We start from the raw sequence: 15,266 nt of genomic DNA, 5'->3' as shown, positions 1-15,266 counted from the left end.
CGTAGACACTACTCGCTCTAACCTACAAATGGCGCAGTCATTGTGAGTGTGTGTGTGTGTGTGTGAGAGAGAGAGAGAGAGAGAGGGAGAGAGAGAGATGGAGAGACTGTAACCTGAGGGTTGGCTCAAAGTGTAACTCCAAACCACCTCGCCCTTGCGTCCCTGTGCCAACTGCACACGCACGCACACACACACACACACTACTGTGTGACTGTGCACCTGGTCACAGGTGTGTGGATGGATACTCAGGATGTTCAGTTCGGATAACAGCACATACAAAACCCACTGGCACCTTCCACAATTTGTTTGATCTTATAAATTCCTTTATTTCAAGCAGTTTTGCTTTTTTGTTTGCATTGATCTTTATGTTATTTTTTTAAATTATGTTGTTTATGAAGCATTTAATAAGAGCTTTGAGCACTGTGTGTTATGCTACACTAACAAATTCCACTTTGTGTAGAGCCCATTGATGCAGTCAGGACCTTAAGAGAAGCTTGGCCAGGCCGCCAGAGAAACCAAACCCTGTCCACTTCCTTGCTCTATGGGCCAAATCGCAAATCACTGTAGAAGCAGCGTCCAGAGACAAACCATAAGGCCACTGAAGATTACATGTTAAAGTAAGGAGAACAGTGTTCCTGTTTTATCCCAAACAGTCCACACCTGCTACTCAAAGCTGCACATATTACAGTTAACACAGTGTTTTGGCAGATTCGGAAACAACAGTCTAAATAACAGGAACAGGAAAAGCACCTGAATTTACGAAGATTATTGTGACTTTCCGACATGTTCTTAATAAAGGCACTCAACCTCCAAATAAGTAATTCTTTTCAAATGTACTGTCTTTATAATTCTTAACAGCATTCATATCCGTTATTAATAATACATCTAAAAGGGTCTACTTACCTTCTGATGATGCTCTGGGACGGATTACAGGAAGCCAGCTGTTTTAAATGTTGTTTTTACACCAGCTGGAAATTGCAGAAAACAGCTAACATGTCTAGCCTTGCAGCTAAGAAGCCAAAATATTACTGCATTTATTACACTTAACATCACTAGTCAGGATTTATTTACAGCAATGTAGAAATTCTCTGCAGTTTGTACACGCAATGCTGTCATGAAGAATATTACACAGTATATAAATAACAAAATACAATGGCCATTTCAATTGTTTAACCAAAATGTCTCTTTAATACTAAAGGTTTACAGATAATATATGGCTACACATGGGACACCACTCCTAATTACAGAGTTCAGGAGTTTCATACACACCCATTGCTAAAGAGATTGAAAAAATGGGCACACAGCCATGCTGTATTCTTAAACAAACATTAACAGTAGAATGGGTCCCACTGAAGATGTGAGTGGTTATATATTTGGTACTGCTATAGGATACCAGTCTGTTAAAATGACATTTGTCTCAGTGATGTTCTGATTATTGTTCAGAGGTAAAAAGTGAAGTCTGAAGTTGACTAGTGTTGACGATATTCAGGGCTGTAAGTTGTATGTGTGTTGTTAGAGCATAACCATCTCACAAAAGTAGGAACAACCTTGTAGTACAACTATAATAATATGTTATATGTTATTTTTACAATTATATATTTTATTCTATACTAATATGTTATTTGAAATTGCAGGGCCACCTAGTGACCACTGTCATAGTGTCTAAAGGCCTGAGGCTAATGGACAGATAAATAAATGGATAAAAATAAGTGATATCACAACTAACATTTTATAAAATCTTAAGTGACTCAAAATATTTCTCGTTTAAAACTTTGCTATGTATATTTACATATAGTATTAAGTGCACACATCCCAAGTCTTTTTTCGTGTGCCCACCTCCTGCTAAGAAGGCCCTTCGTGTCGTTTCAGTGCAATGTTAATCCCCTCCAGATAACAGGCACGCTCAGTGGTCTTGAGCTACTGCAGATTAACTGTAAAGTACCAAAACGGAAAGTGGCAGGTTTAAATTTATCCAGCGTCTCAGAATAACAGTGTTGAGGATTAGTTAAGGCCTGCTAGCATGACTAGGCCTTTTTCAGGTGGCCATCAATTCTTTCAGCCCCTCCTATGAAAGACAGACAGCAAACTCTGTCAGTGTGACCCTTTTAGTGGTTTTAAAAGACCAGAAAACAACTTCATCTGTTTGATTAAAGAAGGAAAAATATAAACAATATTTATGAAAATGATTCATTATTATTTTTACAAGTGCAACCCACATGGGATAAATAAACTGTTTGCTTTGTGTTCCAAGAATGAACTGGTTTATACTCCATAGAGTGGGTCTTCCGCGTGAGAGGCCATATTGGTGTCCTGGTGGTTAGGGAACTGGGCTTGTAACCGGTTGCTGGTTTGATCCCCAGAGTCGAAAGGTCATGACTAAAGTGCCAACTGCTTCCCGGGTGCCATGGCTAGGGCTGCCCACCGCTCTGGGCATGTGTGCTCACTGCCCCCTAGTGTTCACTAGTGTGTATAAATGTGTATTTCACTGCACGGATTGGGTTAAATGCGGAGAACATATTCCTCTGTGTGCAAGCACCAGTGGCCAATAAAGTGATTTTAATTCTAATTCTAACATTTCTAAATAGGTTTAGTACAGAATCTCTGACACATCCAGGCCACCAGGTGTCAGTCTAATTCCTGCTTTCCATGTGTACAATAATGACTGGTAAAATGCCTGAAATTAGAAATATGTCTTTAAACATAGCAGTGTATTCAGTGTCATGCGTGCTTGCGTGCTGTTCAGTAGAAGCATGAGGGATCAGTAGAGGTGAGTACTGTTTACGTCCTGTTGGAGATCTACTTTCCTAGTGTTTACGTCTAATGTTTGAGCTAATTAAGGGCTGGAAGAACTTCTGAATTTCAGAGCCAAGTGTGTTAGGTTTTAGTTGGATATAAACCTGAGCTTGGAAGCAAAAGGTGGATATCCAATAACTGGGCAGGGTACAGTGCACAGTAAAAATGACCCATCTTTCTTTCAATTATTTTTAGAAATCCACTCTAATTTATCCAGATTTTAAAGCCTATGAAGTATATTGAGCTGGAAGTGAGCAATGAACATTGGAAGGAAAGATCTTGGCGCTCCTTTTATTGATCTATGAAGAAGAAATATCAGATTGTTTCTAGTTTGTAACTCATGTACATTTGCATTTTAATATATTTTAATTAATAATATTTAAGGGGATCGGCACAGTGGTGCAGCAGGTAGTGTCGCAGTCACACAGCTCCAGGGGCCTGGAGGTTGTGGGTTTGAGTCCTGCTCCGGGTGACTGTCTGTGAGAAGTTGGTGTATTCTCCCTGTGTCAGCGTGGGTTTCCTCCAGGTGCTCCGGTTTCCTCCCACAGTCCAAAAACACACGTTGGAAGGTGGATTGGCGACTCAAAAGTGCCCGTGAATGTGTGTGTTGCGCTGTGAAGGACTGGCGCCTCCTCCAGGGTGTATTCCCGCCGTACGCCTAGTGATTCTGGGTAGGCTCCGGACCCACCGTGACCCTGAACTGGAAAAGCAGTTACAGATAATGAATGAATGAATAAATATTTAAGGGAAAATATATGTAGTTTAACAGAGCGCTTTCTCTAATATCCTTCTCTAGAAATTCAGCATTCATGTGACTTATGTAATTTATTAAAATATCCAGAATCTTTAATCAAGTCCAGACACACACATGCAAACACACTGTGTGTCCACATGCACTGAAACCTCTGTGTGTGTTCGTTTACCAAGTATACATCTCTTTTTTTGGACCATTAGGTGTACTGCTCTTCTTTCCTAGTACTCAAGGTAAATAACAAACTTTAAAACTGAAGACACATGGTAAGGTTATGTTTAGGCTAGTAATAGTTATTCATTATAGTTTAAAGTGAGTATCCACATAAAAAATGATGTCTATGTAAATAAGAAAAACAATTTTGTGTGTGTTTGCATGCGTGTCACAAGCACTGCATTCACACACACACACACACACACACACAATAGAGGAATTCTGAAGAGAACATAGACAATTATAGTCACTCAAACAAAGAACAACATGGAGCATTGTGAGTGATTGATTATCTTCAGTAAGCGTGTGTGTGTGTGTGTGTGTGTGTGTGTGTGTGTGCATGTCTAAAGGACACAGAGAGAGAGAGAGACAGTTAAACAGACAGAAAGAGGGACAGAGGGACTCCTTCCGTGTCTTTGTTATAAATGTACAATGGCTGTGTTGTCCCTGTACCTTGGTGTATTTAATTTTGTGTAAGTGTGTGTGTGTGTGTGTGTGTTTCTGTGTCTGTGTGGGTCCATTTGAATTTCAGTGTTGAATAAATATGCTCAATGAACATTGATCATATAGTGTAGATCAGTGTAATATTACATTACATTACATCATCGCTGTCAAGTAAAAAAACATGTATCTCCATTTTTGTTAGCTTTTTGTTTATTGTATCATTTGAACAGAGCCGCTGTCTTCACACCGTGTCGAAATTCCATGATGAATGAACCAATAGAATGCTCCAAAATTACTTGGAATAATACACAAAATCTCTTTCCCATTGTGGACACAGACGTCCAGTTGTTATTGCACATCTTGTATAATCTCCACAGAAAAGCACAAAATTAATTGGGATCCTCTTGAGCAGCTGCACAATAGCTTAAGGTCACATAGCCCAGTGCCAAGGGAAGGCCTGAGTGGTGTAATGCTCCACGAACATGGTGTGTTGTATGCAGGAATACACCCTGAACATTACAGAGCTTAAATACATTGGACAGATGTTGCTCTTTGGGCCCATGGTGTAATAGAAAGCCAGCAGCAAGTTACATAGAACTACATAAATTGCAAAAACAAAATATTTTGAAGCAAGTGAAGAATATACAGCAAATGAGTGGAGGAGAACGTCATGTGACACCAACAAAACAAACAGCAGGCTAAGAGTACACAGACTGGCATCAAATATGTATTTAACAGCAACACAAACAACCATCAACTGTACCTGTGCAGAGTAAATGGAGGACAGTTTCATCTTTAAATACCATGGAAACCAGTGGAATTGTTTGCTGAGCATGTATCGATATCTCTTTGGCCGTAAAAAATGATCTTAATTTATGGTAATTTTGACTAGAAATTACATAAAGGAAAAGCTATCTTTGACTTTCGCAAATAAAGAAAAATCCTCCCTCTCCTTCTCTTCTACATTAACAACAAAAAGAAGAAAACCGACTGAAACATATAATCTAGACTAGGCCTGTGGTGGGACTGAGGCTGTGTCTCTGGGACATAATTGGTGACATTTCACAATTTGACTTTAACAAGGAAATGATTTGCTTGGATCTGCATTGTACTTTCTGTGGCTGTAGAGATAAGGGAGTGGGAAGAACTGGCACAGTGTCTGTGTCTGGGAGACACTGCAGTTCCAAATATGCAACATTATAATGCTTGTATTCGGCCTACAATCATCAGCAGTATCAAAATGTTTGTCTATGTTTGCTCAACCGATATTTCTTCCGAAATTTAACAGTTTATACTCTTATGGGAAGTATTTACACTAGATTTTGTAACATTGCGGTGAGGATTTGATCACATTTCAGGTCATTAATGAGGCCAGAGGCTGATGTTGAATGTTTACTGCATCATATATATGTTACAATCATGCACCAGTACAAGGAAGCTTTATACACCTCCATGCCACACTCAGAGCATCGTAACTACAAGCTTGTTTAACATGTATCATGTCCATTTTGAGCATTCCATTGAGAACTCGTGCCTTCATTTTCTGGTAACTGTATAAAACAACACACTAGAGATCGCACTTTATGTTCACAATTATGTGCAGAACTTGTTTGGACGATTGTAAATCATATGGAAAACTAACTTGCTATGAAGCCATGAATTGTAAACAATAAGAGTGCATCAGTGTGTGTGTGTGTTTCACTTCACTGGCTGCTCAGCAGTCAGTAAACACCAGGAGACCAGCAGAATCTGTCACTTCTCCAACTGACACAAGAACAAAGCAAAACAAGCTTCTTGCTGGAGCTGTTTCATGCTGTGTCTTAACCAGTGTAGAAGTAGCAGCAACTCGACTTTTAGATCAGCAACAGATCTTTATCAACACATTACAAATACCTATCAAATCTTATACTATATTCCATTAATTAGTAAATAAGTTGTATAGCTATACCTTGATTTATATCATTTCCAGTCTGCAGTTATAAGTAAATATAAAAATTACCCAGAAGGTTCAATAGGTGTGGGGATATTTTTCCACACTATACAAGTTCAGTCTTAGAATTTGTATATATTTCTACTACTCACAATGAAATAAGACCCCCACACATTGAGTAATGTTAAGGTCTGGGTTCTAGGACTTAATTTTTCCTTGACAGCTACACATACATTCAGATAATTTTGAGATGTTTCAGTTTTCTTCTCACAATGAAGGGACCTGTCGATATTTATTTACCAGCCCCCTCACTGAACTGGCTTGTAACTCACTCACTCACATACTCACTCATTTCTATACTAAAATTCTCCACATAGCGGTAGTACTCACTCGTGTAATAACTGTGCAACAAAGGAGTACTATTTAGTGATTTGCATACAGGTACTATTTTTTGTCCTTGTTAAGATGTGAAGCAGAAGCAGAGCTTGATTTTCTCTTACCTTTCAAAGATGAAAGCATTATGTGCTGTTTATCTGACAATTTCTGTGACATCATTGCTGGTCTACTATGTCTTTTATGTTAGGAGTCTCATCTTCATATATATTTTTATTAATTAATTATATATTTTATATACTTCCATTTATTTTTACACTTAATAAATGAAGGGTGGTCTCTGACTTTTGCACAGCACTATATATGTAAGTCAGTATCTTTCGTGAATGAGCTACGCATGTGTGCTGTGTGCGAGTATGCGGTATGTGTTGGTATTCCTTCTGGCTTAATAAGATTATTGTAATCTGGGCGCTCATTAGGAGCCATTTAGCTGAACAGCCTGAATGCACCCAAGGACCATGTGAGTCACTGCTCTGTATGGCTGTCCCTCCATCTGCCTGACTCAAACACAAGATACCATCTGTTAGAGAGAGAGAGAGAGAGAGAGAGAGAGAGAGAGAGAGAGAGAATTTGTATTTCCATCATCTCAGAATTACAATGGCTTTGTAAGTAAGGCCAACACAAAGTGTGCAGCCTAGTTGAAGGAGTCCTTCAATCCTGAAATTTTATTTCACATCAAAGCAAATCAAATCTCCCAAAATGAATAAAGCAGTCAATATATATGTTTAGATTCCTAAGCCTACTTCCCAAATTAAATGGTGTTTCTTAATTAAAAATAAGAACATGTTAAATAATTACACCATTATTTACTGCAAATCAGAAAGAGCTTTTAGCTGCTTATGCCAGTATTATATATATTTTGTCTATCTATCTATATCTATCTATCTATAAAATAGCCTAGAGGTCCAATCAAAAAAGGCAAAGGTTTTAATAATTGCTCAAACACATGAAAGAACCAACAATTCATTCATTCATTATCTGTAAGCGCTTATCCAGTTCAGGGTCATGGTGGGTCCAGAGCCTACCTGGAATCATTGGGCACAAGGCGGGAATTCACCCTGGAGGGGGCGCCAGTCATTCACAGGGCTACACACACACACACACACACACCCTACGGACACTTTTTGAGTCGCCAATCCACCTACTAACGATTTCCTATTATGAGCCTCCACATTCACTCAGATCACAGAATACTGGATTTTTAATTGTTCCCAGAATTCAGAAAGCCTCAGCTGGGGGAAGAGCCTTTTCTTATAAAGCCCCCAGACTCTGGAATGATCTTCCAGAAAATGTTCGGGACTCAGACACAGTCGCAATCTTCAAATCTAGGCTAAAACCACATTTGTTTAGTTTATCTTTTGGTAGCTAATGCTCCCCCATAGATAAAGGCGGCAGATCCGGGGGGTCCATGGACACAGGGAATTATAGTAAACTGAGACGCTGGTGCTGTCGTCCTGCCGCTTCTCGTGATCACTCAGGTTTGTTGACGGTGGAGCGGAGGGATGCCAGTGTTTCAGGATGCTCCCGTGTCTGTGTGTCCTCCTGGTTCTCTCCTTTTAGTTAAAGCTGTCATAGTCAGATCTGCCGGAGTCATTAGCCACACTCGGGAAATTTTCATATTTTCTACTTTACAAACACAAAACAGTTCAAAACTAATTCCATCCCTTTACATCTTTCCGAGTAAACAACTCCCCACCTGTCTGTCTGGACACTGATGGATGACTGTCGAGACCCTCCTCCACGCTTCAGATCAGCTGCCCACGCTCCTGCAACCACAAAGTGCCTTGAAGCTGTCCCTACACTGAAGTTCTCATGGACTACTAACTATCATCACCAGTAGATTGACCAGAGGAGGATGGGTCACCCCTTGTGAGCCTTGGTTCCTCCCAAGGTTTCTTCCTCAGCTGGGGGAGTTTTTCCTTGCCACTGTCGCCCCTGGCTTGCTCACTTGAGGGTTTTACATTTGTCTTTACATTTCATGTCAAATCTTTGTCTTACTGGAATTCTGTGAAGCTGCTTTGTGACAACATCAGTTGTGAAAAGCGCTATATAATTGAATTTGATTTGATTTGATTTGTTTTTGGACTGTGGGAGGAAACCGAAGCACCCGGAGGAAACCCACGCAGACACAGGGAGAACACCAAACTCCTCACAAACAGTCACCGGGAACGGGAATTTAACCCACAACCTCCAGGTCCCTGGAGCTGTGTGACTGCGACACTACCTGATGAATGTATTGACAATAAAATCAGGTAGACATAAGCATGTGCTATCCAATTAACTGTTTCTAATTTGATAAAACCTTATGATTCTCAATGCTAAATGCTAAAGCTAAATAAACAGTTGGAAAGCTAATGAAATTATGGCTGATTGCTTTTTTTCAAGGCTGTCCATTGTGTTGCCAACCAAAAACATTCCCTAGGTGCACCTGGAAGCAGCTTTACCTCAGCAATTAGAGCTGTGTGGTATTACACATTGTTTTCTATGATATGATAAAAATTTCTCTAATTATACAGATAACATTATGACATACAGTGTCAGTAACCACATGGATAGTAACTCAGTGTGATTTTAATGGCAACTTAGAAATGGAGTTTGCATGTAATAAGCTAGATAAGTAAGCTCCTCATACCCCCAGGGTTAAAGCAAACTGCACACCAAACATCTCAGCTGAATTGTGTTTGGGATAAATAGGAAAACTGTGGAGATTTGATTTTTTGCCAAACCATTCCTTAAGCATTGTTCCACAGCATGATCTTAATTACTCCATCTGAAGTCCCCCACGGTGATTTAATCAGTTCTCTTGATGGTTTTAACAGGAATAGAGAGTGAGAAGGGAGAAAGTTGTTAATAGCACTATTTCTATGGGGGAATTCCCCTTTACCAGGGCCCCAACTGGACCCCTGCAGCTGGGGTCTTTCTTTGGCATGTTAACCTTTCCCTGGAGCTGTAAGCCATACCTGCATCTGCATAGGTGTAAAATGAAAAGCCTGTTAATTTACAGTGTGATGGGTTATGAAGCGAACAGCTTGAACTGTGAACCTGAACTTCTAAATTATTCAAATTTTGCCGCAAATTATTATTCGGCTTTTACAATAATATTCTTTATTCCTAAGTTATTACATATTGTTTTGTTTTGCTTAGATACTTGCCTTTACGACTATTAGTGCTATACTATTACATTGAATTTGCAGTTTGAAACAAATCTATGGCTGGCTTCAAATGTCTGAGAAGATGCTTTTGCTGTCTTCTCTATACCTTCCCAGATGATGGTGGAGAGATAGTTTTGGAATATGTGACGATTGAGTTATCTGTATCGAATCATACTATACTAACCCTGCAGGTAATTTTATAAAGGTTCTAGGAAGTGACTTTCTGAGGGGATATAAAGCAAACATCAGCTCATTTCGATCATTACAGTAATTGTTATGACAACTTAAGCATGAAGGGTATGTTGACATGTATGTTGGAAAATGAGGAAAGCTCTGTCTGTGACTGTTGAATCCAAGACATTAGTCATATAGCCCGATTTTCACTTGTTCCCAATTTGCTTCAGTGGAGAGCCATTGATAATTTATCCAAACAAAATTTTTTTAGAACTGGGACCCATAGGACACTTGTAATGCCACTGACATTGCCATCCTTCAGTTTAAGGTTGAGAAAGGCGGATGAGTGTCTTGAGCAGAAAAGTGGTATACCATTTAATGAAAAACAGGTATTCAAAGACACAGAAAAGCCCAAAAGCAATGGCCCACCTAGTGTTCGGGACACACACACACACACACACACACACAGCTGCCATAATACCTCCAACCAGTGGGCCTAAACACAGCAAAACAGCCTCAGACAGAACAATCAGACCCACATGGAGACACCCTGAACCCTGAGCAAGGAAGGAAGACACACACACACACACACACACACACACACACACACAACTATAACATACAAAAGTGACCATCTGGTATAGACAGGCAGGGCTTTGTTCAGTAATATCAAGCAGGAGGTGCAGCATGGTAGGAGCAGAGGTCAAACTTGTCCTGATAATGCAGCTACAAAATTCTGAGCACCTTTGTTTACGTGCCATTCTTTAATTAAACTAGGGGATATTTATTATGATGATAATAATAAATGGCACTTTATTAATTGCACATAGTACCTGAATATTTAATCGTATGTAATTCAGTTTCCAGGACTGGCTTCCAAGCAGGAGCACCTCTGATTCCATCTATTTAAAGAAATGGTGCCATTTCTCAGTTAAAGAAGAAATATTTGGACTCCAACACGCCTTGATTTTGTAAATTTGCTTTTTCACCAAACTATACATTTTATCAATTGGCTTCGTTCTAGCTGGTGGATAAAATTTGCCATGACTCCATGACAAATGTGGGTTGATCAACAGGTTAATAAATAAATAAATAAATAAATAAATAAATAAATAGACAGAATTAATATATTTTATTTCCTTTTTTATTTTTTTTCCCTCGCTGTCGTTGTATACTTAGCTGAACCTAAGTGTGCTTTTAGGACCTTTACACCTTTATTTGCTAAACAAAACATGGGAATTTCTTTTTTAATTCATCTGAGAACTTACATTTACGTTTCGGCATAGCTGCTCGAGATGAGGGTAGGTACATGAGCTTTGCTTGACGTAAACAAGGACTACTGACGTGCAGACTGACCAATTAAATGTTTACAGAGAAGGTTATCGACCAATAACGGTAGCTCTACAGTCAGACCGTCCAATCATAAGATTTTAGCTACTTCACCACGCCCCCTTCTCACTCAAGCGAACCAATCGGAGTAGGGGAGGGCGGGACTAGTTTGTGAACGATACGCTTCTCGAAGTTATATGTAAGCTCTAGCAAAACAAAATTCCGGACGTTTGTGAATAAGTCTAAAAAAGAGGACATGTCCAGGTAAAAGAGGACGTCTGGTCACCCTATAAGAAACCATATTTTCTGGCTAGCTCTTACTGTGGGATATGCTAAACAATGCACAAAAATGGTGATTAAAATGATAATAGTGTCAAGTATGTGCTTTATGTATGCTCACATGTGCTCACATGATTGAGTTTGTATAAGAAAGGGTTACAACAACAGAAATATGCATAAAGACATAACAACAGCAGAAATACAAATCTATGGACGGAAAATGGCAGTTATATGACTTTGAATTGGCAATTGAGTCATTGCAGCAGAAGGAAGGTGAAAGATGGAGGAGGAGGAGGAAGTAAAGGCGCTAAAGGTGCTAAGAATGGCAGTAGTGTTTACTTTAAAGAACATCAGCACGATCTGGCTTCTTCTAGATCATAAAGATACTGCCCACATGCTAAATGGCTGCCTAGTAAACAGTCTTAATAAAAGCATGAGGATGGTGGAATATATTAAGTCAGCTCTAGTATAATTATTAGCCCAATGTTAAAGATGGGTAAAAAGCTCAAACAAAATAAACCTTTAGCTAATCAGATCTGTCTCATATCAGCAAATATGATGGAACTCAATTTCTCTATTTTTCAGTTTAGGACTTATGCTTCTTAGACATCAAGCAAGCAACCACATTGTTTGAGTTGCTGCCAACACAACATTTCCAGAAAGCCTAATGCGCTTCAAGGAGAATGCTTACTAATATATTGAGTAATGCGAAGAGAGAATGCCGTCCTATCCATCCAGAGAGAGAGAGAGAGAGAGAGAGAGAGAGAGAGAGAGAGAGAGAGATGGAGGCCAGTTATGCTCTTTTGGACTCACAGCTGCAGATAGCAGTGTTATGTCACTGGAAATTTTAACTGAAAATAATTTAGTTGAAGGAAACAAAACTGCTGATTAAAAATACTTGCAAGCCACCCTGGCAGTTACTTCTTTGTCCAGGCTCCCTTCTGCTGACATAGCAGAGATAAGTCTTCTTGATGAGAAGTGCTTAATGAGAGTGGGGAATCTGAAACAACTACACAGAATCTCTCCAGAACCCCCAGGATACTTGGACCTCTGATTTGGTTTTTCACATTTGACTCAACTCTCAGATTTTCAGCAGAGTTTAGGTCAGGTGGACGTGGATGTCAGTAGGCTAAGCTTGATTGTATGGTAATTGAACAGTTTTTAATGTGGATTTTCTTGTATGTCTCCTTAATTTTAAATTATATCCAAATGGTAGAGTATGAGTGAGTGTGTGTTGCCCTGTGAAGGTCTGGTGCCCCCTCCAGGGTGTATTCCCGCCTTGCACCCAATGATTCCAGGTAGGCTCTGGACCCTCTGCGACCCTGAACTGGATAAGCGCTTACAGATAATGGATGGATGAATGAATGAATGAAAGAAATGCTGGAGGATTATTATTTTAATAATAATATATGAACTGTTATATCGGTATGTTGATTAGTGGGAAATGACAGAAAGGTCTTCATCTTTGGCTTTGCAATCTGAAGCATCTGTAAAAACATCTTTGATTAATGGAAGCTCTTTGGATAAAGCATTTCTGCTACGTGAAGTATCTGGAGTCTGGCATGCCCTCAGCATGAGGGTGGGTTTTTTCCAGCTGTTGCTTGCTATGGGGTCAGTCTTACATAAGCCACTGACTAAACTCTCCTTTGCCATTATTTGATGGTTAATGCTTGCGTAAGTAGGCCATATATATATATATATATATATATATATATATATATATATATATATATATATATATATATATGTGTGTGTATGTGTGTGTGTGTGTGTGTGTGTGTGTATGGAGATGGACTATTGTTGATTCAGTCCCCAAGCCATGTTCTCTCACCTTCTCTGTGCTCTTCTCCTTCATACACTTGTTTTAAATCTCTCTCGCCCACTCTCTCTCTTCCTCTCCTTCACGCTGCCCTAAAGTCAGTCCTGCTTCTCTGCCAGATTTAACTGGACTAAAGCTGACTCACTGCTTTATTCAAGTGACTGCACACACACACACGCACGCACTGGGCTATTTACATAACGTATACACACTCACTAACCAAATGTGACCAGTCACACACACACATACATGATGCTTCATATAAAATGATTGTCAGTGTGGGCTTCTATGCACAGGGAAGTACCACCATTTATTTAAATTTCAGTCAGAATGGTCACTGGGTATAAGTGATTTGTCAAATAAGTGGGTATGACAGTATGCGTGACATTCTTACACTATATGTTAGAGTGGCATGGATATTTAATATATGCTTAATTATTATACAAAATATACAAATTATACAAAATAATTATTAATGATTTATCCAATAATACACATCATTTATTACTACTGTACAACATTACATATGACACACACACACAAACATAGTGTGTTGTCTCCATGGTTTTGGGAGACATTACATTAGACATTACATTACTATGGTGGCTTACTCTAATTCTAACCCTAAACTTACACTAACCTTAAAATATATCTTCACCTCAAACTGTAATGATGTGTTAAGGTAACACAAGTCCCCACAGTTTGAGTGCGTAAACTAATTTTGGTCCCAAACACAACACACACACACACTCAGTCACACACAGCTGACTTGCTGATTTGAAACACCTCAGCAGACACTACAGCAAACAACAGTTTGCAGACACTACACTGAGAAATGCTGACATAGTGAAGATAAGACTTCAAATAAATGAAAAGGAGCCAATCCTCCACAACTCCTCTCCCAAAACACACACACACACACGTAAATATAGGTATGTTTGACATGCTATATAGCTTAGTCCAAGTTTGCTGGTAATGTCTGCCTGTTTTTAAGGATTTATATCCTATAATATTATACTGGTATATTTTCTGCTGAAGCCATTTGTTTAGGTTTATGGAGTAAAAACATTTGATAAATATGTAGTTAACCACTGTCCCGTCTCTATTTCTGATTTACGGAAAGTCTTAAGCACTTGGAACTATTTAAAATGCTAATTATCTTGGCTGTACATATATTTGCTCATAAAACACTAATATAATACTAAATACTGTGTTATATGTAATGGTGTTGGCTTGTGAGGGATTTATCATAAAAAAGGGACAGGAACTATAGTGTTTCTTCCACCTAACTCACAAAGTATCAAGTACTTTTTAACTAAATGAAAATATCTGTCTGTTTTAGCTACGTTAATGTTTGTTTACAGTTATACAGATTCATTCATTCATTATCTGTAACCCTTAACCAGTTCAGGGTCGCGGTGGGTCCAGAGCCTACCTGGAATCATTGGGCACAAAGAAGGAATACACCCTGGAGGGGGCGCCAGTCCTTCACAGGGCAACACACATTCACACCTACGGACACTTTTGAGTCGCCAATCCACCTACCAACGTGTGTTTTTGGACTGTGGGAGGAAACCCGATCACCCGGAGAAAACCCACGCAGACACAGGGAGAACACACCAACTCCTCACAGACAGTCACCCGGAGCGGGAATCAAACCTGGGGACCTGGAGGTTGGTTGTCTTTGGATGTCTTTCTACAAGACATAAGCAATTTTCTGAAGTGTGAATGGTTGGTGCTTAACCATTGTATGTCAAACATATGTTGTATAAATTCACTGGATTTAGACATTTTGGAAAACTTTGGTTGTTGATATGAACAATTAAATGCAACTTAACGGTTAACACTCAAGACAGGCCAGGTACAAGTCACCCAACTTCATAGATTCCCCACTTCTAATTACTGCCAGCTGAAACTAATCCTCTCAGAGTTTATTCACAGTAAATATGCACTATACCAAGGTTATAAAACACCCTCTGGAGGTACTCA

Source organism: Hoplias malabaricus, chromosome 14 (assembly GCF_029633855.1).
Source record: "Hoplias malabaricus isolate fHopMal1 chromosome 14, fHopMal1.hap1, whole genome shotgun sequence".
NCBI classification, from domain to species: Eukaryota; Metazoa; Chordata; class Actinopteri; order Characiformes; family Erythrinidae; genus Hoplias; species Hoplias malabaricus.
The sequence above is the reverse complement of the archived record's forward strand: the minus strand, read 5'-3'. Positions refer to the sequence as shown.